Source organism: Triturus cristatus, chromosome 1_1 (assembly GCF_964204655.1).
Source record: "Triturus cristatus chromosome 1_1, aTriCri1.1, whole genome shotgun sequence".
Lineage (NCBI taxonomy): Eukaryota > Metazoa > Chordata > Amphibia > Caudata > Salamandridae > Triturus > Triturus cristatus.
The window spans coordinates 364,433,422-364,458,559 of record NC_140579.1 but is presented as its reverse complement, the minus strand read 5'-3'; the positions used below and the strand labels follow the sequence as shown (position 1 = coordinate 364,458,559).

The following is a 25,138-nucleotide window of genomic DNA, read 5'->3' as shown; positions in this document are numbered from 1 at the left end:
GCTTACACTCACATAATACCCAGGTATATTAAACACTACCCTGCCATGCTGCAAGGAAATGGTCTTTGCCAGGTAGGTTCCCCCCCACCCCCCACCAGGCCTTAGGTAGAGAAGAACATTCATGGAGCGTGGAAGAGAGTGACTAGCTTGCCGGCCTCCCAATCTTCAAGGGCCACATGGGCTCCTTGACCTGTACTATCACCAGGCCCCAGCTGTGAAAAACAAATGCAGGCAGGAGCACATCTAACCGAGACCTAAGAAATCTAGAGAAGGCTGGCAAGCATCACAAAGCTAGGAATACAAGGTAGACAGCCACAACAGTGAACACAGGTTAACCTTAATCTGTCACCATAATTGGCTCTACACCTGCCTCTATTTTGTATGCAGCACATTCCTTGGTATGTATGTTACAGTTGGACAAGTCATGATTAGAAAAATATATTCATTGGTTGTGGAAGAAGAAGGGCAAGTGACAGCCAGAGGCACTGGCAGAACACCTTTGAGTTTATCAGAGAAAGGCCTAGCACACATTGGTCAGTGGTGAACTGCCTGTAACAAGAGAAACCAATGACAATACAGAGCCATGGTTCCCAACGCCAAATAAAATAAAGTCAACTCATGGGCTTGTCTCAAAACTGGATGGCAAACCTGGAAAGCCAATGCCTGAAGGTGGTTCACCCAAACAAGCCTATGGCTTTAGGGGGTTGATCCAAAACAACTTTCTGTATGTCTTATGTTTATGTGAGGTTTCCCAACAACTGGAGCGATCTGTAGCCAGAAACAGTTAGGATCATTCACAACTTCAGAAAACATCATTTGAATTAAAATAAGAATAAAAATATCAATATCTCAAAAAAAGGAAATGTTATCTTTTTACTGACCTTATATCATCAGTAGTTTAATGGCCTGTGGTGCGATCATATGGAATTTAGAACAGGCTGTTAATTGGCACTCCTTATTCTTTGAATTTTTTAATATATATCTTTTTTTTAATCAATCAAATTTGGCTCAATTTGAAACCAGCGTATAATCTGTTATTCAAAGGTTTCCATGAAGTGAAATTTTTACCATAGTGTATGGACATGCTACAGGCTGGAGCCTCTATTTACTCCCTGAATCAGCGCCGAAAGAATCTGAAGCCTCTACTAATTTCCTGGAGAGGAGAAGACACTGTCTGGAGTCTATGTTCACTCCCGGAAAAGTGATGTCATAGTCTGGAGTCTTTATTCGCTTCCTAAATATATGTGATGTTACAATCTGGAGCCTCTTCCACTTTGAGAAGTAGTAGTGTTACATTCTGGAACCTCAGTTCCCTTCTTCGAGAAGTGATGTTACAGCCTGGAGCTTCAGTTCAGTGGTTGAAAAGGCAAGGTTACAGTCCGACACCCTATTTACCTTCTAGAGAAGAGATTATAGCCTTAAACCTCTCTTCTGGATCGATATCACAGTGTGGAGCTGTACAGCACTTCTTGGAATCTTCAGGGAATCACTGGAATGATGCCACTGTTCAAGCCTATGATTTAGTTTAATGTCACAGGCTGGTGTCTTCAGGCTTTGCTTGGGGTTTTCAGATACTTCCTAAAGTGGTGTTATGCCCTGAAGCCTTTAGCCATCGCTTGCAGCCTTCCTTCAGTCCTGGAAGGATCCACAGTCTGAAGCCTCAGGTTTCACTCCAAAGTTGGAGACCTTGGAGACTTGTTTTGTAAATCCATACTCACTCCTGGAACCTCTGTCACTTTCCCCAGCTCCCAGAGATTAACTGCAGCAGGTACAGAGAGCTTCAAGAGAAAGAGAGGGAGGTGGAGAGAAAGAGATCAGAGAAGACAAGACAGAAGAGATAAGGAAAGAGACGACAGACAGAGGAGACAGAGTAAGTGGGGCTGTTTTAAGCATTTTTCCCAGGGCTTCTTTTAGTTCCTCAGTCTGACTTTGAATGCTTCCTGGAGTATTGCCTTAAATCTCCCCTCCCTCTACCGTTTAATTTGAAGGCTTCAACACTTTCTAGACCACTGTCACAGCAAATTAGAAATGGGTGCTCTCTTGACCAGGTCTGATGAGTCCTCAGGAATGCTAACATTTTTTAACTTTGTGGTGCAGCGGTAAAAACTCGAGACCCTCCTAGCGTAGTACAAGTTAGGTGTAAAGTTCAGCCTCTGTCAGTTAAGACTCCAGTATTTCTGTTCAGGATGTTAATGCTGCAATAGCACCATTTAGGATCATTTAGACCTTCAGACCATGGCAACAAAAACAAGTCAAAGAGATTGTAGCGTCGTGTTAGTTTGTAATGACGGAACCTTAGTGGCTCCTGATGGACTCCATAAAACTGTAACGTAAGGATTAGAGCGTAGTGAAGTCAATGCAGGTTACGAATTTTGAGTTTGTGGTTACATGCAAATGAATAAAGACGTGTTATACTAAGCTTCATGTGTGGCAGAGTCATTAGAGAGTACCCGGGTTGGGGAGGATGCTACAACTGGCGATGAAAGAGGGGATAAGTAACCCAAGATCAACAGTGCTCTCCCCGAATGTTTGCCGTGATCCAGCAAACTGCTCCTGCATGCCACGTGAGCCTCTGTCGAAGTGCGAAATCGGCGCTTGGTGTATGTGGAGTCAATGCGCAGCCCCAGTCCATGTAAAGAATTTAAAGATCACGAAAGCTTCACTAAGACGTTTACATCAGTGGCTGAGAACCTCATAGGAAGGCCACAAAGAGGTACTGTGCTACTAAGCAACTCAAAACTGTAACATCATACGGAGCGATAATGCTATAAGTAGATGCAACCAGGTTTTGAAAAGCAGCAAATTGCAAGACAACACTGTGTGCAGAAGCGCTGTGTTGCAGCGATCAACCAGGTGTGGGAAAGTACAAGGAGATGCCTGAAGGCAAAGTGATACAAGAAACGGTCATCTGCTTACCAGAACTGAGCGAAGAGAGTCATTGTACTACATCACTGGGGGAAGTAACAACCCACGGAAGCACTTGGTGTTGTGCTTGAGGATTTGTCCATACCCGAAGTGGCACACCAAGACCAAGGTACCACAGACTGTCCAAGGAGACCCAGAGGCCAGCACAGCATGAGCCTTAGAGATGGAATGGATGAAGCCGGTCCCAGCGGACAGCAGACGTTGCCAGAAAATACTCCACCCTCAGTGTCAGTCAATCTCATAAATGGTTAAAATGCCGTTAAGGAAGGAATGCATAATTTCTGTGGATGTGAGTGTGGTTAGATTTGGAGGTGTTTTGATGGGAAGAAGGAATGGATAGTTGGTTATGATTCTAGAACATGAAGGCAAGTTGAACGTAACTATTCTGTTATTGAGAGAGAGCTTAAGGCTTGCACTTGGGCTTCTGAGCACTAAAGAATTTCCGATTGGGGCACAGGTTATCCCATCAGGACAAATCATAAACCTTTAGTGAGTGTACAATTCTCCTGGTGGTGGGGGCGGGGGGGGGGCGCCTGCAATGCTGAGTAGATTAACTAGTAAGTTGCAGGCTTTCAATTATAAAATGGAATACGCACCCAATTGTAACAATGTGCATGCTAAATGCAAGTCAGAATGCAGGGAGGCTTTTTCACCTAATTCTGTTGAAGGGCGAATGCGACCTTGAGGTTGCATTTACTTTTGAGGATGGAAATAGGGTAGTGGAACCAATAACTGAAGAGAAGTGGGAGGTTTGTTCTAATAGTTGGCTGGAGGAGAGGGAATTAAAAAGAGAAATTCGTGCATTTTTTTTCCAAAGGAAAAGATTAAATTAGCATTTTAAATGGTATTGCTTCAGGAAGTGATAGGACTGTCCCTCTTGTTGGTCTCAGAAAAGGAATTATTGGTTTGTGTCATGAAGGTAATCTTGGAATGTTGCCCACCAAAAGACGGGTGAGAGAATTGTACTGGTGGCCATCTTTAGATGCTAGTACTGACAATTGGGTTACATGTTGTTGCCCTTGTATGGATAGTGATAAAAACTGACATGCCCATCAATGTGGCTTCTTGTTCTGTAGCAGTTCCTGACGGCCCGTAGAGACCAGTAGGTATTGATGTCATTGGTCCTTTTGCAGTATTGCCTTGGAGAAAAGTTTTTAGGATTGTTCTTATTGAATATTTTTCAAAATGTCACGGAGGTCAGGATGGGGGACAAAGTTGAGATTAAGAACATTACAGAGTTTGTAGAGGATGGGTTTTTTCCTCGGGAAGGTATCACTGAAAGTTTAATATCTGGCAATGGTACTCAATTTAAGAGTAAATGTTTTGAGGAATTTTTGGGGAACCTAGGCATAGGGGATGTATTCATGGTTCAAGTTTGTGTCCTTAGTGGTTGAGGAAGTGTAAAGGGAAGGAACTTGTTCCGGGTTTGGAAAGCATGTACAACAACATGCAGGAAGTCAACACACAGTAGACACTTGCTCAGAAAGTTATTCAAATTTTCAAGAGAGCAGTGAGAGTTAAAGGTGGGAAGGTGTGGAATTTGAGCAGAGTATCTTTATAGCATGGTGAAGCATTTCCAGACAATGCGGAGGTTGAGGATGCTGGTGATGACGATAATGTGTTTCTGGATAAAAAAATTCCTGGAACTTTAGTTGATCCTCAAAGGTTACTTAATAATGTTCCCGTTTGTATTCCTGATTCTGTTCCAGAATTTTTTTTTTTAAAGTACACTATATGTAGGAATTACCGTCCTAAAAAAAATAGATGGTTTTGTGTTGTGGTCGGGTTTAGACCATGGGTTTAAGTAGTTAGCAGTGGGTTTGAATTTAGTTCGCAGTTAGTTGTTTTTATTTACTTTTTGTTGAAAGAAACTAGGTGTGCTATATTTTAGTAAGTTAGAATCATGTGAGAATGTGGTAGAGTGTGGAATGTTTAGTGTGTCATGTGGAATGTTGCTATGCCATATGGAATGTGGGAGTGAAGATAGTGGGAGCTGGAAGTCGGTGTGGAAGGCTGCCTCAAATAATAATCTCATGTGATCAAGGCTATTGTAGGAAGTGGTCTACCAGGAAAAGGGCATATATCAAATGAAGCATTAAAAGGGTGTGTGTTACATGCAGCCTTGAATAGCCATGAATCTCTATTACAACGAACTGGGACAACATGGATAAAAACGGCCAATCTGATATTCGATATCTAACAGCATATCTCCAATGAATCCGTGCATTTTAAATAAGACGTTACAATACGCAGAAATACAATTATCTTACAGACATCTACGTGCACACATGGTTGAGCAGTTAGATACATTTGGTAATAACTACACAAAAGGATTATTTTCTTTGATGGAGCTAACAGATGAGTAGGCTCTTACACTTCCTGAATTGTAAGATTATAACCAGTGCTTTAAATGGGCCAGTGCTCACCGGTATCCAGCCCAGGCACCTTTTTTTTCTATTATTTCCCCTTGAGTATCCAGACCTCTCCTCGGACAAAGAGAGTACCGGTACTCATAGGGGCCTGACTTAAACGCAGTTGGTGCTGCGCTCATGAACTTCTTCCATGGTAGCACCTTATGCATGGGTTAAGGTGTGCCTCTCAAACTGAGCTGAAGCCTGGGCTGAGCTGGTACAAAAGAACCAGAACAGTAGCTTGTCTCCAGTAGAACACAATGAGCTACATGTGCAGCTCTGAAAGTTATGCGAGGAGGAGTATGCGGCAGGTGTTTCCTTTAGCTTTTAGTGGGGGGGGGGTCAAAAAGTGACGATAAAACCTAATAGGCGAGGGTGCTGGACGCACTGTTCAGTGTAATGCAGGTTTTTAGCATGCCCATTGTTTTAAATGTCCGCAAATCTTAACCCATCAGCAATTTAAATTAAAGGTTGCGTGACAGAAAACCTCAGTCCTCTCCACCAATTACCCTGATTAACCTCAAAGAAAAACATTAAAGACAAAATAGTTTTTTTTTTTACGTTTTACAAGTGTCAACTTTCTTGCTTCAGATGGAATACCAGACATAAACCAATTTCAACAGGAGGCTCGATAGTAGTTGTGACACTTTTATACACTTCTGGATATTAGTTGGCAAACCTTTCCATTATGGGATTTGCAGTTTCTTATTGTTATTCTCAGTAAGAGATTTTAAAAATCCAAGCCTGCAAAGGGTGTATTAGAAAAATCAGGAACAAACTGAACAGGTCACATATCATGGTACCACTTGGGTTCTACCAAGCCCCATCTCACTTATTTTGTGGGAGTTCACACACATTATGCATAAAACAAATATCAACAAAAAAACTATTTTTTATGTTGAAAATGGAATCCTTTCAGTGCACTGCTTCTGGCGAAGGCTCTATCCATACATCTAGGCTGTCAGTACATTCTCCGATCTCTGGCATCTGTTTAGATAAGGAATAAGATCCATGCTGTCAGAGTATTCATCCTCCACACTAGAGGCCCTGCTGATGTGTACAGTGAAAATATTATGTACGAATCTAGACTTAAAACTGCATTCGTGGCATAAAAAACGGCAGCAATAATTGATTCCTTAGCATGCTATGTACTGAAACATTTTTATAGAACTCTAAACTTGTGTGATTTGCAACAACCAAATCACCTCCCAAGTATTTCCTCTCCAATGAGACACACCTGTGGCAGTCTCTGAAAATGTTTCAAAGTGTGAATACACTCGTCGCACAAAATGCGAACAGACATGGTGCTGTACGTGTTAACATTTCTGAAAGCCTCCACTGTCTGGCAGTGCATGTGAAAGAGAATACGTGAGAGCTAGAAAGTAAAAGCAATAAGTGTTTGAGTTTGCAAGGGAGTTTAACAGTCTGTCTCCATCTTATCTAGAGAAAATTGTGCATGTTCTGTGAATTTCTTTAAGAAAAAGTAAGCTTTGTGAACATATGATGCAGAAGGCAAATGTAGAGATGGGAAGCCAACAAATTAACAGGGAGAGCTGAGCCAAGAGTCTAGCTTGGCTCTAAGAGACCTTTTTTCCCCAGAATTTTATATAGCGCAAACTTGACCCTATGGGGTCAGTGCGCTTTACATGAGCACTAGTTGCGTTACAGACCGACACATTAATTTTTGTTGGGCACGGGGAGATTAAGTGATTTGGCCAGAATCACAGGATGTTGAACGTCGCTGCCGAGACTCGAACCCGGTTACCCAGCTTCGAGGTCCACCGCTGTAGCCGAAAGGCACAACCTCTCCCCTTGCATAAGCAGAGCCCTGAAAATGTTTGCAATGTAAATCATCCAACAAATATCACGTAAAAAAGGATAAAGTCTCTTCAAAATTAAACAAAAACATATTTGTTTAACATGCAGTAGCTTTGACATTAATAAGTCACATTCTAGGTTTATTGAGAGGTAATGAACTAAAAGGAAGATTTGTAAAACAAAATATTTGCCTAAGATCACAGAGTTTGGTTTAGTGGGGAAGCCAGGATTAATTCTTAAGTCCTTTTGTTTCACTTTGCACATTTCAGCCACTAAATGGGTATGTGTCTCTCTTTTTTACGTTAAATGTTAATGCTTTGTGTTTACCTTTGTGCATAAAGGTACAGCGAGCGTGGCAGGCAGGAGACACATGAAAGCTTTGCTCATTTTGGGCTCAAGGTTCCAAGAGAACCTTGAGCTGAGCTAGAGCTCGGCATGTGACTCAAGCTTGGCGTAACCTTAGAGTGGATCACCCACCTCTAGACAAAAGTATTTCAAAAATGGCTACTCATGAGGCCAACACTAGTTTTATTAATCAGGCAAGGGCCAGGGGTTGGCCCTAAAGTGAGCACCGTTGCAAAGAGCAAAGTCTAAACGCATATCTTTTTTTAAACTCTGCCCCAAATAATTTGACAAGACAAATGTGATAGTTACTTTATTCTGCTTCGCTTAACTGATCACAAGCTGCATTTTGAAATATTACCTGGTACAGAGATCTTTGTGAAACCAGTAAGTTGTCTGATACAACGGCACTTTAATAACTCTGGTGGTTAATGCACTTGCTGGAATTATCAGTATGCATTTTAATCAAAGGTCCAACTCAACATAAAATTGCATAGAGGATCAATGTGCCTGCCGCAAAGCACAGCATAAAACATGCAGATCACAGATTTGTTGTTTACGTAGAGAGCTCAGTTGGTTACTGTTTTTGGTGCAGAGATTGTTGTGTTACCAGCAGGTCACACGTTAAAATCCTTGTCTTATAGCTTAGTGAATTATGATCCTGCATTAAGGCTATGCATGCAAACTTCAAGGCAAACATTTGGAAACTTGCAGTTTTTTTCCACAATATACAATGATCACATGGGCAACTGAGGTAGCGGACCCACTATGGGCCGAAAAAGAGAAATTTGAAACATGGGGTTTTGAGATAAGGGAAAAGGAGGAACCCTATCCACAGTTTCTAAAACCGAAGGATGGAGACAAACAGTTTGAGAGGGTCAATGAAGAAGGTGATGGGGGAAGACAGAAACTAACGAAAAGTCCCCAAATGGGCAATAAAAATCGGCAAATAGGTATAATGATGATCTTCAAAGGGGCAAGGAGTAGCTCAATTACCCCTTTAAGGGACAAAATAACTCTTCAGGCAGATAACTACACTGATGCCATGGAGAGCAAAACTCTTTACTCAAAGTCGGATTGGTCCTGGCTTCCGAGTGCCCTGAATGTCAGGACAGACAAAGGTGTAAGATACTGACAGGATATAAACCGTATTGTTGACAATAGAAATAAAGGTGACACCTGCGCATAGAATTTAGAGGGTCTGGCAGCAAAGGTGGACGATCATGAATTCCTAACATACATTAGAAGATATCAGATAATCCTCTTTCAAGAAACATGGGCACAGGAGGAAATTAAGTTACCAGCATACTTATGTTATAGTAAACCAGCAATTAAAACAAAATTGAAGGGGCGAGCAGCAGGAGGTTTGGCATTATATGTTACAGTAGCTTTAAAAATAAAGATCAAAGAAGTGGAAATCGACCATTCAAACATTCAAGCAATTAAGGTCTTGCCGGTTAGCACAGGAAATAAGACTCCCTCTTTTATGATAATAAATGTATACATATATCCTCTTGGCAGCAAAAAAAAAAAAAGAAACAATAGAGAAAATACTGAGCCTATTGATAACACTAAGTACGAGGAATCCAGTTCCTTGGATCATCTTGTCAGGGGATTTTAATATGAATTTCTTCCATGGGGCTCCTAGGGATCAAATATTGGAGGTAATTGATCAAATCTGGCATATCCCGGCAACTGATGCAACTAAACAACGATCAGACAAAATGGGTAAAGAAACGGTGAGAAACCTGGAGCATCACGGCCTTCGAGTTTTGAATGGCCGAGTGGATCCGGACATTCCAGCTCAGGCGACCCATTTTAAGGCACAATCCAAAGCTGTTATTGATTACACTTTAGTGTCTCTCACATTATACCAATCAATAATAAGCTATAACCTGGGAAATCGACTGGAAAGTGATCACCAACCACAAATGATCAGCCTCAATCTTCATATTAACCGACACGAACAAAGCGCCCCTGAGTTAGGGGAACCTATTAGTCTGACCTATAGAAGTATAAACTGGACAGTAAATAATATACAAAATATCGAACAGCAAGCAAGAGACCAATGGGAAGAAGAGTTAAATAGAATAGATCAAAATCCATTGACCTTCTGGGAGCAGTTCATAACTAACCTAGTAGAGAAAAATGCTATGCGTTCATAAGGCATGGTAACAACGGCTACATCTTTTCCCAAAAAAAAATGACTGTTCATCTTAAGATAGCGAAAAGGAAATTGAACAATGCGCTGAGGGTCCTAAGATATCAACCATCTTCCAATGTCAGGAGTAAGATATTACCAAAACTGAGGTCACTCTATAAAAAAAAGAAGTATGGATACAAATAAAAACCGAGCTTGATCTGTTCTGGAGTAAAATCAATATGCAGCTAAACGTAAAGATGCACGTGAATTTTGGAGACTGGTCAATCAAGCCAATGGTAGGAAACAACAACAATTGACTACAAATATATCGGAAGAAGTCTGGGAGAAGCATTTGGGATCAATGACAGATTACACCAGTGTATATAATAAAGACAACAAAAGTAAATTCAGTAGAAAATACAAGGGACAATGATAATGTAAGGAAAAACGACCAGCAAATGATCCAGCAGACAACAGTGGAAAAAAATATAAGTTCTAGCAGACGGAGTAGTGCACCAGGGCCAAATGAACTTCCTCAAGCACTAATAATAATAATAATAATAATAAGGGAATTTTATAGAGCGCTTGGTTACGCTCAAAGCATGTCCCCGCGCTAGAACAGAAAACTCACACAGACTCAGCCAATGGGACTGTGCAAGCTAGCGTGTATATAAATGTGTTCTTAACTTCCTGCTGAAACCAGGTTCCGATGACTAAAGAAAATCCACACTATTGGGCAAAGAATTTGTCAAACTTATTCAATCATGTTTTAATGAAGGAAGAAGTCCCAGACAAATGGAGGGGTTCAATTTTGTCTCCGATTTACAAAGATGGTCTAGTTTCGGACCCTGCTAACTATAGACATAGCTTTAATGGATTGTGAAGCAAAGATTTTTGCTAAGTGTCTGCTAACAGAACTCACGGCTTCGGTTGCTGCCAGCAATTTACTCCCCAAAAAATCAAACTGGGTTCATTAAAGGAATGGGGACTATTATTAATATTCAAATGCTAGTTCTTATAATGGAAATGGTCAGAAGCCGTAAAATGAACCTTCATTTATGTTTTATTGATTTTAGCTCAGCTTGCGACACTGTGCATATAAATATTCTGTGGAACAAATTAACGAAAATGGGAATCTCAACGAGTTTGTTGAGAGCGATACAATTGTTATATACTAATACTTGGACGAAGGTAAGGTTGGGCCAAGGCACAGTTTTGTCAAAAAAAATGGCGATAATGGACGGGCTGAAGCTGGGGTATGTTTTGGCCCCAACCTTATTTAACTTGTATTTAGCTGGGATTTCATCAAGGCTTAGTGAAATTAATTCTCACTCACCGACATTGGCAGGTTTTAATGTTTCACATTTACTTTATGCAGACGATATTGTTTTAATAAGTTACACCAAGGTGGGGCTGCAGAGATTAATTAGTGAAAGAGCACAGTACGCCTCCACTCATGGCCTAAAGATTAACTTAAAAAGACAAAAACAATGCTGGTGACTAGGAGGTTGGCTGTAAGACCAAAACTGAGAATGAAAGGTACTGTTTTAGAATCGGTCACTGAATATAGATATCTGGGTGTTATAATAGAGGCTAGGGGCACGGGTAAAAACCAGTGCATTGCTCTACAGAGAAGAAATAACTCATTAATTGCCGTATTTTCCATACTCCAGAATAACTTAAAAGGACTTCCCCTTTAACCAACTATTACAAATTATGTCAGTTAAACATGTGCCAACTCTCGCATATGGAGTAGAGACCTTAAGAGGATGTGCTGAAATCACCATAGATAAACTAGTGACAGGGACCTACCGACACCTGTTTAATCTTTCACGACATACTTCACCAGCACAAATCCGACTTGAGTTCGGACTTAAACGACAGAACCTAAATCGCTATGGGGCATATTGAAAATTCTGCCATAAAATTAGAAGGGATAATAATTCCTCGATTATGACAGTGGTCTGGGAGGCAATATGCGATAATAAACATAAGCAGGCACATGAATATTTTAAACTGGCGATAGATACATTTAAGGCGGAACAACTATGGGCCTTACCTCTTTCACAGGTGGCTTTTAATAAAGTTATAAATAGGTGCAGCCCAAAAAAATTGTCGTCTTTATGGGATAAAGAAGTACTGGCAAAGAAATCCCATGCATGGACAGTTATTGCTTCGTACGGTATGCTAAAACCTCAGAGCTATTTAGGGGACTCAAATAGCCAAAGGGCAAAGCTGAAGCTTATGAATCTCTGATTTGGGAATAGCCAATTTCTTGGAGATGCCCCTACATGGAAATTGATGAGTAGTGAGAGGATGTGTCAAGAGGGAAGATATTTGCCATATCATCTGTAGCTGCCCTGCACTAATAGAGGAATGTAGGAGGCTGCTAAGGTCGGACTTTAATAGTCAAATGATACGAACATGCCGACAAGCAGTCATAGCCAGTTTACAAGGAGAAAGTTTGCAATTTACGGGCAGACTTCTGAAGTTTATAGAAATAGTGGAGAAGAAACTGCTTAACTGTGGACAATGAGGATGGTTTTATATATACTTGGTTTTATAAATTGATGAAAAGTATCTTTTAATTATGTGGTCTTAATAATGTATGAAATGTAAGAAGAATTGCATAATGGTGTTTTAATTTTAAGTTTTTATTAACTGAACAATACTTTTTTTCATTCATTAATTTCATTCTATTGTTCTACGGTTGCTAAAAAAAGGGTTCCTCGGTTAATTTTAAGCGCTTATTAGTAAGTACTACATAGTTATTAGTGTAAAAACTCAGGCAGATACATTAGACATTCTTACAATGCATGCATATTTTTTGCATACAATGCTTAGAAAGGTAACAACAACAAAAAAGCCCCGCCCTATGCCCCACCCCCAGTCCACTACTCCATTGGTGAGTACCGTCACTTATTTTTTTCCATTTATTGTTATTGCATGGCCATTTAAAGTCCCGCCACCCACCCACCACACGAATAAAAGAAAATAAACAAAGATGAGACCGAAGTACTCTGAAAACCATGTTCTCTTTTGGCATGCATGAAATCCGATTGCCCATTCACATGTTTTTAAGCACACAATTTAAGAAATGGCGACTTTGTAATGTTTTTCCTACATCAATGGGGGTGAGGAGGTGGAATCACGCTAGCACGCAGCACTTTTTGAGTGGCTGTAAGCCTAACAAGCAATGTTGAATAAAGTTGTTCTCTTCTCTTTAAGGAAAAAATGTGAGCCATCAGGCACTGACAAAAACACAATGGCCGAATTAGAGCACTGATAAGATCATAACACTAACAGACAGAAGCGTGTAATATGAGCCACCATTGCTACACATTTCCCAGGTACTGAAAGAAGTGGATGTGTTTCACAGTTCGTGCTCATAAAATGCAGCAACTCATACGACAGAAAGTGTTGTGCGGCAGTAAGGCAAACGCCCCTCTACTTACAACGATTTCATTGAGGCGATTGTTTTGATAGTCTGATTTTCACGATATGGAACTCATTTTCTTGGCTTACAATTTGAAAAGCAAAGTTTCGCATACTTATTGAGTCTGACCTACGTTTGGGTTACTAAATACATTAGTCTCCTTTGTCAATTACTGATTAGCTCCTCCCACCGTGCACTCAAAAGCAGGACCTTGCAGACTGAAGTTTAGAGGATGTGTCAATGACAAAATGTGAACTACTATTAATTCATCTCCAAGGTATATCAAATTAGTTTTTTTCAAGGTGAAGTTTGTTGGCATAAGTAACCACCTCGCATCACACACAAAAGTGGTGCAGTCAAACAGTAAGTGAGCTAAAAAAAAATGTCAGAGAATGGGGATTTAAAATCAACGTACCAAATAATGAAATACGAAGCTGCAGACCAGGCAGTATCCATGTGAAAACAGTACTTGGTAAATAGTGACAAATGTTTACAGGGTGGCTCCGGTCATCAAGTTTATTGCTCAATGAAATGCGATTCTCTCGCATCCCCTTCGTTTTGAATCACCGCCCTCAAGTCCGACGTGCACAAGCATGCAAGCACTTAACAGTCAAAAATACCATAACGCTCTTGAATTCTTAGACTTCTCTTGCATTGCCAATCCTTTTAAAAACCTCAAAACCATTATTCAGAGACTACTGCCAAATAAGAGAATGCAGGTTGAGGTTCTATAAACGTATACCTTGCTTATATAACAATTTCCTTTGAGAATCTCACATTACCATAATATGAAATAGGCAGCACCCACACCACAGCATAAGAAACAAACCGTACACACCACAGTATATCAATCCCACATAAAGACAGCTTTTTTTTTAAAGATTATTAAAATTACATCAAGGACCTCTAAAGATATTCGCAACCCTAAAACGGGAATAGAAAAATGAGCATTGTACTGGAGGTGTCAAATAAGCACGTAGTGAAGACAGAGCATGCTTAAACGTGTTCAATTTTCATCTGACCCATTATTTTAAACTTGAACGTACTCCAGTTGTCAGTAATATATGTTGTCGTTTCACGTGAAATATGTACATTTTTTTGTCAATGTCCACTTTAGAATGTATTCGTTGGTATTCTCCATGGAGGCCAACTATGGAAATCAAAACTAGGATAGCTGCCCAATTGTTGTAGAGAGTACACTTTCAGATTCACGCCTCTTTCCGAATAACCAACATAAATGACTATTTTCTTGAATGCCTGTTGTATGTGTATTAGATATGCAGATGCAATCCGTTAGGTCAGACGCAGTGTGTCTTCTATGTTGGCGGGGTCACATGGTATTTCCTGCCAATCACGAGCGTGGTGTGACGTCAGCAAGGGGGGAGTTACGATATCGGTTCAGTAAGCCCGCGCTGCTGCGGTGAGCAGATCGTGGGCCTCTGTGTTAATAAAGCAAGAGTTAAAACGCACCCAGTATTGCATCTTTATATCGTTACAACAAATGGCGACGAGGGTTTGTGCGTTCTCAGAGGCCCATGAGCGATCCTTGCGGTGCGGATCGCATTCCTGACTACATCGGAGGCTGACGAGCTGTACCGCGCCTTCTCCTGATGCGAGGGGACGTGTTCGAAGCGCCGCTGGCGGCCTTGCGGTTACGGATCCCGGTGCCGGTCCTGTGGTGAGCGGATTTCGTCCTTCTTGCGTGTCCCCATTGATGCCGGCGGATGCGTCTCTTCACGGCGGGGGCCGGGCCATGAGACGCGTGCCTTCCTGCCTCGTGCTGCACACGCTCTGAACAGAGTGCCTTCTGCCCCAGACAGAGTTCCTGCGGCGGCCATCGGACTGCCTTTCAATACCTCCAGCACGCCCTGGTGCCTGCTCATGTCCTGACCTGCTGCCGGCCTGCACCCTTTGACCTGCGTGTCCTGAGATCTGGGATATTGTGATTGCTAGAGGGTCTTCCAAGACTCACCTGAAGGTACTGTGTCTGCAGTCTTACTTCTGCTAATTAGGGCGGCGTGCCTGAGTGGGCTGCTGGGCCCGTTATTTCGAGCACTGGTCTTCGCAGCCGTCCAAGCGTCCCAGGCTGTGTTCGTGTCCCGGTGCGTGGTGCGAGTACTCTGCCACCATGGCACAGAGTAACAACATCTGTGTGCCGCCCCTCTTCCTCGAGGACCCAGGCAAGCCATGTATGAAGTGGAAGAGCTGGTTGCGGGCCTTTGAGAACTACATAGTGTCGATCGATGGGAAGAAGTTTGACGCGGAACGGAAACAACGCTTCTGTTTGGGCTGCTGGGGAAGGCTGGACAGGAAATATTCGACAGTCTGCCGGAATACAAGAACCCACCAGGGGTGCTCGCTGCGCTCAACGTCTACCAGGAGGCGGTCAAACGCCTCGAGCGACAGTTTTCAGAGGATAGTAACATAATGGTGGGGCGTCACAAGTTCGCGCTGCGGAAACAAGCAGAAGGAGAGACAATTGAGGAGTACATTGCGTGTTTGCGTGTTCTGGCGCAGGACTGTGACTTTGAGGATAGAGTCGACACGTACATCCGAGATCAGTTGGTGGTTTACTGCCACTCCAAAAAGGTGCAGGAACGCTTACTAGCATGCAGAAACCCTACTCTCAGAGAGGTGACGGACATCGCGAAAGCAACTGAGAGGTCGCTCCTCTCTACTAAAGAATTGGCATGTAGTAGTCCTAGCTCGAACGTGTTCTACGTGCAGGATAAGAAGAAGTCGGAGCATAAGTCTATGGACAAGGCTGGGACTGCCAAGGCAGGGGATAGGAAGCAGTTAAGCTGCTTTAGGTGCGGCTCACACGACCATCTAGCAGATAGCAAATCTTGTCCTGCGCTGGGCAAAACATGCACGAAATGTAAAAAAGTGTGTCCCTTTGCCGCGGTTTGCAAGACACGATCCCACATGCGCAGTGTGAAAGTGAGTTCAGTGAGTGAGGACGATATGGAGATGTGTGCGAACATTGTATTGTCCATTGATGTGGAGAATGGCCGTGTGAAGGGGCCTATAGGGTCGGTGATGATTGGGTCGGTGGAGTTACCGTTTACTGCTGATTCTGGTTCACCCATTACGCTCATTTCTGACACAATATTTCTTGAAAAATGGGGTGACGTACAGTTGAGTGAGACGGATGTAAATCCGAAAGCGTTTGGTGAGCAGGACATTGAGATGCTGGGTTACTTTTGAGATACCCTCACTTTTAGGGGGAGGGTGATTACCACGAAGGTATACGTAGCCGAGAAGGGCAGGAATCTGGTGGGTTGGAAGGATCTGGCGAAATTGGGGGAGATCTTGGTTCCCGGAGTGGATGACCCCATAGTCCTGCGTGATGATTGGGTTAACTACGTCCACGTGGATGAGGAGCAGGAAGGCTTGTCGGAAGTGTTGGACAAGTTCGATTGAGTGTTTAGGAATGAAGTGGGGTGCGTGAGAGGTTTTGTGCATGACATACAGTTGAAGGAGGGGGCCATGCCGGTAAAGCACAAAGTTAGGACCGTACCTTTATCCGTGAGGTGTGAACTGAAAGCCGTACTGGACAAGCTTAAACAGGAAGGAGTGATTGAGGAAGCCGGCGCGTCTGAATGGGTTTCAGCAATTGTAGTTTCCAAGAAGAAGAAAACGGGAGACATCCGTCTCCTTGTCGATCTCCGATCGCTGAACAAAAACATACTGAATAATTGTCATCCTCTCCCCAACATACAGGAGATTCTGGCGTCGACGTCTGGGTCCCGGTACTTTACTCTCATTGATATAAAATCAGCCTACCACCAAGTCTGTTTGACCAAGGGGTCCAGAAGTCTTACTACCTTCATTACTCTGTTCGTTGCTTACCGCTACGTCAGGTTACCCTTTGGGCTGGCCTCGGCCTCAGGGGTTTTTCAGAAGCTGATGGATTTGTTGTTCCGCGAGATGCAGGGGGTCGAGGCGTTCCAGGATGACATCTTGATACACACAAGGAGCAGACAGGAGCACTTGGCGTTACTGAGCACAGTGTTGGGGGTCCTTGGTGCCAAGGGGATGACTGTTTCGAAGGACAAGTGCAAATTCATGCAAGGAAGAATTGAATACTTGGGGCACGTGCTGACTCCGGATGGCATAGCACCGAAAGATGACTTGGTCCAGGCAGAGTTACAGCACTATTGAGAGGGAAACTCTGGCATGTGCTTGGGCGGTGGAAAAGCTGAAGAATTACCTGTGGGGCAATGTATTTGAGATTGTCACGGATCACAAGCCGTTGGTCTACATGATGGACGGGGAAGGCCGCGGAAACGGAAAAGCGAGTTCGAGGCTTCTGCGACTACTGTCCAAATTGCAGGAATATCACTTTACGATACGACATATCAAGGGGGGCCTCAATTACAGAGCGGACTGCATATCCCGGATGCCGGTGAGCGGTGCGGAGGAGACCTCTTTGGATGACACCGAATGCGTGGTGGCATTGGTGGATGCGACAGTGATGTGCAGTGGTTCCGTAACTGAAAACGAGTGGCTGCGTAGTCAGGGGGAAGACTCCGACGTCTTAAAAGTAATGGACTACATGACGACCAAGTGGCCTCCTATCCGGAACTTGCAGAATGAACTGAGGAGTTTCCAGCAGGAAAGCGAGGAACTTACCATCGGAAATGGATTCTTGAAGCGCCACGACTTGTTCGTTCCTCCGGCAGGGTTGCGCGGAAAATTGATCAGGATAGCGCACAAGGGGCATCCAGGAAGCAGCGCGACGAAGAATATCCTCAAAATGTACTATTGGTGGCCGGGAATGTCCAGTGAGGTGTGTGCGTACATAGACAAGTGCGAACAGTGTCTGAAAGCTGACAAGCATTGGAAGACCAGTAAGGGGGAATTGCAGCTGGTAGAAATCCCAGTGGGCCCCTGGAGTAAACATGCAATAGACTTCGCAGGCCCGTTCACAGTGCTGCCTGAGGACTGCCGTTATCTGATTGTCCTCACGGACTACTATTCGAAATGGGTGCACTACAAGTTTGTCCATGCGGTCACAACGGACCGTGTCATAAGGGTTTTAAAGGATGTTTTTGCGTTGGAAGGACAGCCGAAAGTTCTGGTCTCCGACAACGGTACTAAGTTGGTGTCAAAGCAGATGACGGATTTCCTGGCCGCCCTAGGGATCAAGCAAGAAAAAACACCCTTGTATAGCCCCAAGAGTAACGGTCAGGTCGAGAGGATGAACCGGTTTATTAAAGAAGGCATTCAACTAGCCATAGCCTCTCATCTGGATGTGAAGGAGTTCCTGGCCGAAAAAATTTGCACTTACCATAACACTCCGAACATGACCACGGGGCATACTCCGTTTTTCCTCATGAGGGGGAGAAGCTGCACTAACGAGCTTACGCCCAAGTACAATAGGTGGTACAATGTGAGTGAGGACACACAAGTTATACGTGATGAGATGTTGGGTGTGAGGGAGAAAATTGTCTCCAGACAAGAGTGTTCAAAGAGGTACGCTGATGCGGCAAATAAAGCGAAGGTGAAGGTCATAGAACAGGGAGATTGGGTCTTAGTATGCAAGCCGCACAAGGTGGTGAAGGGAGAGTCAGTGTTTAGTCTGCCGGTGCGTGTGCAAGAGGCGACCCCAGGTGCGGTATGCTTGGAAGGCAGGGGTTGGCGCAGCAAGGATGATGTGGTCAAACTGAAGAAGGTTCAGGAGGAAATATTACTGAGAGGGAGTTCGGAGAGCAGTGAGGGTGGGGACGATAGCGTCCTGGAGTGGCAAGAAGAAGAGGGTGTCAATATGAGAGCATGTCGTGAGGAAGGAGGCAGGGATACGTCCATACATCCCCGGGCAAGGAATAACCCTGGGGCCGAGTGCGAAGCAGTCAGGTGTGAAAGCGGCAGTGCTGAGAGCCGGGCGGAAGGTAGAGCTAAGAGGGAGCACTCGAGTGGGCAGGAACTTAACGGCGCGGGTCATAGCGTCAGCAGCACTAGTGCCGAAAGGCGTTCCCCATTCTATGCCGCTTGTAGACCAAGGAGGGAGGCAAGGAGGCCAAGGCGTTATGACGACTATGTTATGGATTGACTACGGTTCATTTGTTTTGTGGGGAAAAAGGAGATGTTGTATGTGTATTAGATATGCAGATGCAATCCGTTAGGTCAGACGCAGTCTGTCTTCTATGTTGGCGGGGTCACGTGGTATTTCCTGCCAATCACGAGCGGGGTGTGATGTCAGCAAGGGGGGAGTTACGATATCCGTTCAGTAAGCCCACGCTGCTGCGGTGAGCAGATCGTGGGCCTCTGTGTTATTAAAGCAAGAGTTAAAACGCACCCAGTATTGCATCTTTATATCGTTACAACAATGCCACACCTTCCCAATACGATTCACTGACTGACGCATGTTTTGTTCCAAAAAATGCAGCTGGATCACAGAGAAACGGGATGACAGAATCCAACAAGTTTTAAGACTTCCGTGAATACAAACTGCTCCGCTGGGAAACGTTAGGGATCTAAGCAATATGAAGCGATCTAACGGAGACATGGTTAGCTGTACAAAAAATATACATATACAAGTAAATTACCTGTTACCGCGTCAGACCGAGAACTGCCCCATATCCGGCTTCATCATTATGGGATATTAAGACTGTGACGCTTATTCTCTCCCTCCCCTTGCTGAATATTACATGAAGTTACATGGAATGAGGGTGTGCGGGGGTAGACGCTACCCTGCGCACTGTGATATAATACTCAATCCCTTTCTGGGTTACCTTGTTATGTGTCCTTCTAGACACTACCTCGAAATAGTGCGTGGAGAGAACAGCTTTAAAGAGGCGCCAGAAAACTTTAAAGAAAGTTTACGGCAATCAAGTTGAACACTGTAGTAATACAACCCTGGCCCCTTGACATGAGTGGGATGGGCTGCAGGAGCCTCTCGTGAACAGGTGTTCGTAAAGGTGGGCAAGTGATACTCACTGCTGCTCCTCTAGCGCTGCTCCAATTCTGTGCCACTGACCCTTGGCGTGGCGCTATCTTCACCCACTCCTATCCCCTCGTCTTCCTTTGCTTCCTGCCACCGACAGGTCCTTGAGTTGCCAGGTCGGAAATTACTAAAAAACAAGCACAAAAGCCTTCAAAAAGAAGCCCAAACCAGGACAGGTGCTACCAGGGGAAGCCCAAAAGAAGCCCAAGCCTGACAATCTCGAGAAGAGTTTGAAAAGGATAAAGAAATGTAAATAGAAATGTGTAGCATAATTAAAGATGACAAATAAAATACTCAATATTTCAGCTTGCATTCAAATATAAACACTCATTAATCTTTGCAGATAACTTTAGGGAGAATTGTGCAGGCTATTAGTGCCAGTGCAATCAAGGGTGTTGGCATTTAAGGACAACTATTCAGAGATGTTTCAAGGCTTAGGAAAGGAGATGATGGCTATTTATCCGGCCGCCTGATAAATAGTTGAATTTATTTACAATTTGGCCAGCGACCTTGAAAATAGAGGAGAAACTTCTCTATTTACCTGGGCACTTACTAAATAATAGAGATTCTGCACTGTTCGTCAGTCAGCCATGCAAATAGCAAATAAATGTAATTATTTATGTGACTGCTGAGTAAATAACAGAAATTATATATCACATGACCAGTAGCCTGGCAAGTGTAAAGTTAGTAAATGAGCACTCGGAACAAGTGTTATCTTTCCGCTATGTTTATTGGCACAACAGTTGAGCAGTTACACCCAGGAGCGCCGGCCACCTCTATCTCGCTCGCTGCCGCGCACACCTCTTGCCATCTGCTCCCGCTTACTCCTTCGCGCGCCTCCTGGCGTCAACCTGCGTACCCGCGTCACGTGACGTGACGCGCTAACAACTAGACCGCTACATATCTCCCCCTTTTACCAACCCAACAATAAGTCACTTACAGTTCGCAGTCTAGTTCAAAGTCTTGGAACCTGGAAGGCCTTACTACTTGTCTTCCGCTCCTGGTCACCTTACCGCTTGACCCTCGAGCCCCTTGGCTCTGTGTTTCCTCACGTTCTGTCCCTTCGGCCATCGCTCCCCCACTGTTCCGATTACCTCCCGGCCTGTCCATCTCTGCCATTGGGGTCTCGCCCCCTTGCTCTCCTCCTTGCTCCTCTCCTGCACCTGCTTCTTCCCTTTCGTCACTTCCACTCGCCTTATTCTCTTCATCCACATCTCCCGTGCTTTCGCCTTCCGTCTCCCAATGTTCCCATCTCAATATCTTGTTGCACCGGGCCATGCGGTCCTGCGACCACACGTTCCCGTCACTGAGCAGAGCCGCTCTGTCATACACTTCCTTGACCTGCATGGGCTTGCTGTACTTGCTGTCTCCTTTCCTTTGTAGGGTAGCCAACTTTACTCTCACCCATTCTCCTCTCACTAACCGAGTGTCCTTCACACTCCTCCTCTTGTTGTAGTTCTTGGTGTAGATGGCTTGGGCCCTCTCCATGTTTGCTCTCACGACTGCCGGAGACCATTCACTGGTCACTACCTTCTCCTTCCAGATTCTGTTGTCGTGCGTGAAAGGTTCACGTCCTCTCAATATTTGGAACGGGCTGTACCCTGTGCTTGTGGGCGTTATCCTGTAGGCCCATACCATATTCTCCACCGCCTTCTTCCAGTCTTTGTTGCAGGTGATGGCTGCTTGAATGGCCCCCATCACCACCCTGTTAAATCGTTCCACCAGACCGTTACCTGCCGGATGGTATATGGCCGTGTGCTTTGCCTCGATGCCGTTCCTCCCCATGAAGTGTTTCCATTTTTCTGATGTGAACTGTGGCCCGTTGTCGCTTAAGATGGACTTGGGGATTCCCTCTCGGGTGAATGTTTCCGATAGGAACTCCAGGATGTTCTCCGTGTCCATCGTCTCGCTCACCTTTATCTCTGGCCACTTGGAATACCGGTCGATGAGGACACACACGTACTTTTGTACGCTCTGGTCATCCAGCACCGGCCCTAAAATGTCTATGGACAACTCTTCCCATGGGTTTGCGGGCGTGTCGAATTTCCCCAGAGCCGGGCGTAATGGCCTCAACGTTTTGTCAGCCCCTTGGCATTGGGGGCACTCCCTGACATGTCTCTCTGCTCTCATGTCCATGCCTGGCCACCAGTAATTCTGTTTTGATCTAGCTTTGAGTTTCCCAATACCCAGGTGGCCTTCATGCAAGAGGTCCAGTAGTTTGTTGATGAGATTCGTGGGGGGGATTACTCTGTCTCCCCGATATATGAATATGCCCTCATCTCCCACGGTCAGTTCTTCTCTCACTTCATAAAAAGGTTTGAGGTTGGGTTTCACCTTTTTCTTGTCCGGCCACCCTTGGGTGATGTGGGCTTTTGCCTCCATCAGGTCCACATCTTCGTCATACGCAGCTGTCCACTCCTGTCTGCTGATGATCTTCTCTTGATCCTCAATGAGAGCCACCATCTCTCCTCTGTCCGCCGGGTCTTCTTCTCCCGGCTCCATGGCCGCCGCTCGGCTCAGGTAGTCTGCCACTCGGTTCTTGTTTCCCGGGATGTACTCTACATCATATCTGTAGTCCAACAATTTTAGGGACATTTTCGATATCCTGGGTGTGGCGCTGGCGTGTCCACACGATGTCAGAACCTTCACTAACGGCTTGTGGTCCGTTTTGAGCAGGAATCGGGTACCCCATAGGAATTGCCGGAATCTCGTCATGGCCCACACTACCGCTAACATCTCCTTCTCAATGACGCTGTACTTGCCTTCTGTCTCCGTCAGTGCTCTGGAGGCGAAGCTTATTGTCTCCACTTCTCCACTTCCTCGGTCTTGCATGAGTACAGCGCCCAACCCCTTGTCGCTGGCGTCCGTGATGAGTATGGTGGCGCCTTGCGGGTCGTAACCCTTGAGAGGCATTGCTTCTAGGATCCCTTTTTTGATGACTTCAAATTCCGCTTGGGCCTCCGGTGTCCATTGGAACACCGTGCTTTCTCTGGTCAGCCTCCTCAAGTTATAGGTCTTGGATGCGAATTGTACCACGAATTTACTGTAGTACTCCGCCATCCCCAGGAAGGACCTGACCTCCTCCTTGCTCTTGGGGGCTGGAGCTTCCACAATGGCCTTCACGTTTTCCTTCTTGGGGGTGACCCCTTGCTGCCCTATTTCGTGGCCTAAATAGGTCACCGATTGCATTCCTAACCGGCATTTCGACCATTCCGCCGTGAGACCTTTAGCTTCCAGCGTCCGTAACACCTTTTCCAGTGTCCGGTCATGGTCCCTCCTATCTCTGCCCATCACCAGTATATCGTCCTGGAAGTACTGCACGTCCTTGCAGTCTCTGAACAGCTGGTGCATCATCTTCTGGAAAACGGCCGCCGCCGAGGCCAGCCCGAACGGCATGCGACAGAATCTGTAGCACCCAAACGGGGTAATGAACGACGTGAGACTTTTGCTGTCCGGGTGTAGGGCTACCTGGTGGTAAGCTGATGTAAGGTCGATGGTGGAGTACCACTGGACTCCTCTGGTTCGTGCCAGCATCTCCTCTATCTTGGGAAGGGGAAATTTCTCCACCACTATGTTCTTATTGAGTTCTCTCAAGTCTACGCAGAGCCTGACCTTCCCGTTGGGTTTCATCACGACCACCAAAGGCGCCAACCATTCGGCACAGGTTATGGGTTCTATGATGCCCTTCTTCTCCAGGTCTTGGAGTTCCGTCTGGACAGCTTCCCTTACTGCAATGGGCACATTCCTTACTTTGTGTGCTACTGGTGTGGCTCCTTCCTTCAGTACTATTTTGTGTTGAAATTTCTCCATTTTTCCTACTGCGCCCCCAAACACTCTCGGGTAATTTTCTTTCCATCTGTCTGTATCTAGCCATTCCACCTGGTCTGTGAGCAGGATCTGTTCCTTCCCTCCTGGGTCGAGTTTTATGCCCAGGTCGCCCTGGTCCAACCATCCCAGGACGGAGGGTCCTTTCTCGGCCACGTACAGCTTGCACCACGCCGCACGGCCTCTGAATTCGAACAACAGACGTCGGAACCCTAGCATGGGGATGCGATCACCATTGTATGTTACCGGTCGTATGTCTAGTTTCTCCAGCCCAGGGCCCAACCTGGGTTGGAATTGTTCCACCCACACTGCACGCTGTACGATGGTGAATGGGGATCCGGTGTCTGCCACAACCGCGATGGTTATGCCGCCCATGGACATCTCCAGGACCGGTTTGGTTGATCTCTTGGCATCCACGCTCAGTACCTGATCATATATGCACAGTACGGTGACCACCTCCTCCTCCGTGGCGTCTTCCGGGTCTTCCGCGCTTTGGTCCATGTATTTCACCACTCCTTTCTGTTGTTTCTTCCGACACACCTTCTCGTAGTGGCCCATGATACCGCAGTGCATGCATTTGGCTCTGAAGGCCGGGCAACGTCTGTCGTGGGCTTCGTGGGACCAACTTCCGCACCTGTAGCACGTTTTCTTGCTCTCACCGTCCGCTTGTTTCCCTTGCCATCTGCTGGTCCCTTTGGTTGTGGGAGGCTTGAGTTTCTGGTCCCTGCGGTGATCTCCCTCCTGTATCCTGTTCACCATGGTTGGGGTGCCTGTGTCTTTTCTGGTAGCATCGGCGCACCTCTTTGAAAGTTCCGCCCTCTTCACTATGACCATTACTTCCTTGAGTGTGGTGTCCCCACTCGCCCACAGCTTGTCTTGCACGTTTGTACTGGTGGTGTGCATGATCACCTGATCTTTTATAAATTCGTCTTCCCACAGTGCGTACCTGCACGGGGCTGCTAGCTTCCTCAGTGCTGCTACATACTCTTCGATGGATTCTCCCACCTTTTGTTTCCGTTGCTGGAAATTGTATCTGTCTACCGAGACACAGACGGTGGGGCGGTACCGCTCATCCAGGTCCTCCACCGCGTGCGCATACACATCATCGTCTGTGTCTTCCCTCTTCGTGGGCACTAGGCTCTTGTATATTCTCAGACCTTCAGGCCCTAGATTTAGTAGCAGGATGCGTTTTTTCCTCTGGGGCGTGAATTTCTCTTCGTTCTCGTCCTCCAAAACCCCTATGAAATTGTCTATGTATTCCTTCCAGTCCTCCCATTTCATCATTGGTT

The 25,138-nt window shown here is 45.2% G+C and overlaps 1 protein-coding gene across 4 annotated transcripts in view; it reads right to left on the bottom strand.

Moving 5' to 3' along the window:
* LOC146870218 (uncharacterized) overlaps nt 1-20,164 on the bottom strand; it is a 258,832-nt gene extending 238,668 nt beyond the window's left edge. The window contains exon 1 of one of the 4 annotated variants that reach the window (XR_014970050.1): nt 20,018-20,133. The gene's annotated coding sequence lies outside the window, so the exon portion shown is untranslated. Of the gene's footprint in view, nt 1-20,017 lie in introns of all 4 variants that reach the window. The other 3 variants (XM_085631017.1, XM_085631042.1, XM_085630984.1) reach the window with 3 other exon arrangements.
* Nucleotides 20,165-25,138: the final 4,974 nt, after the last annotated feature.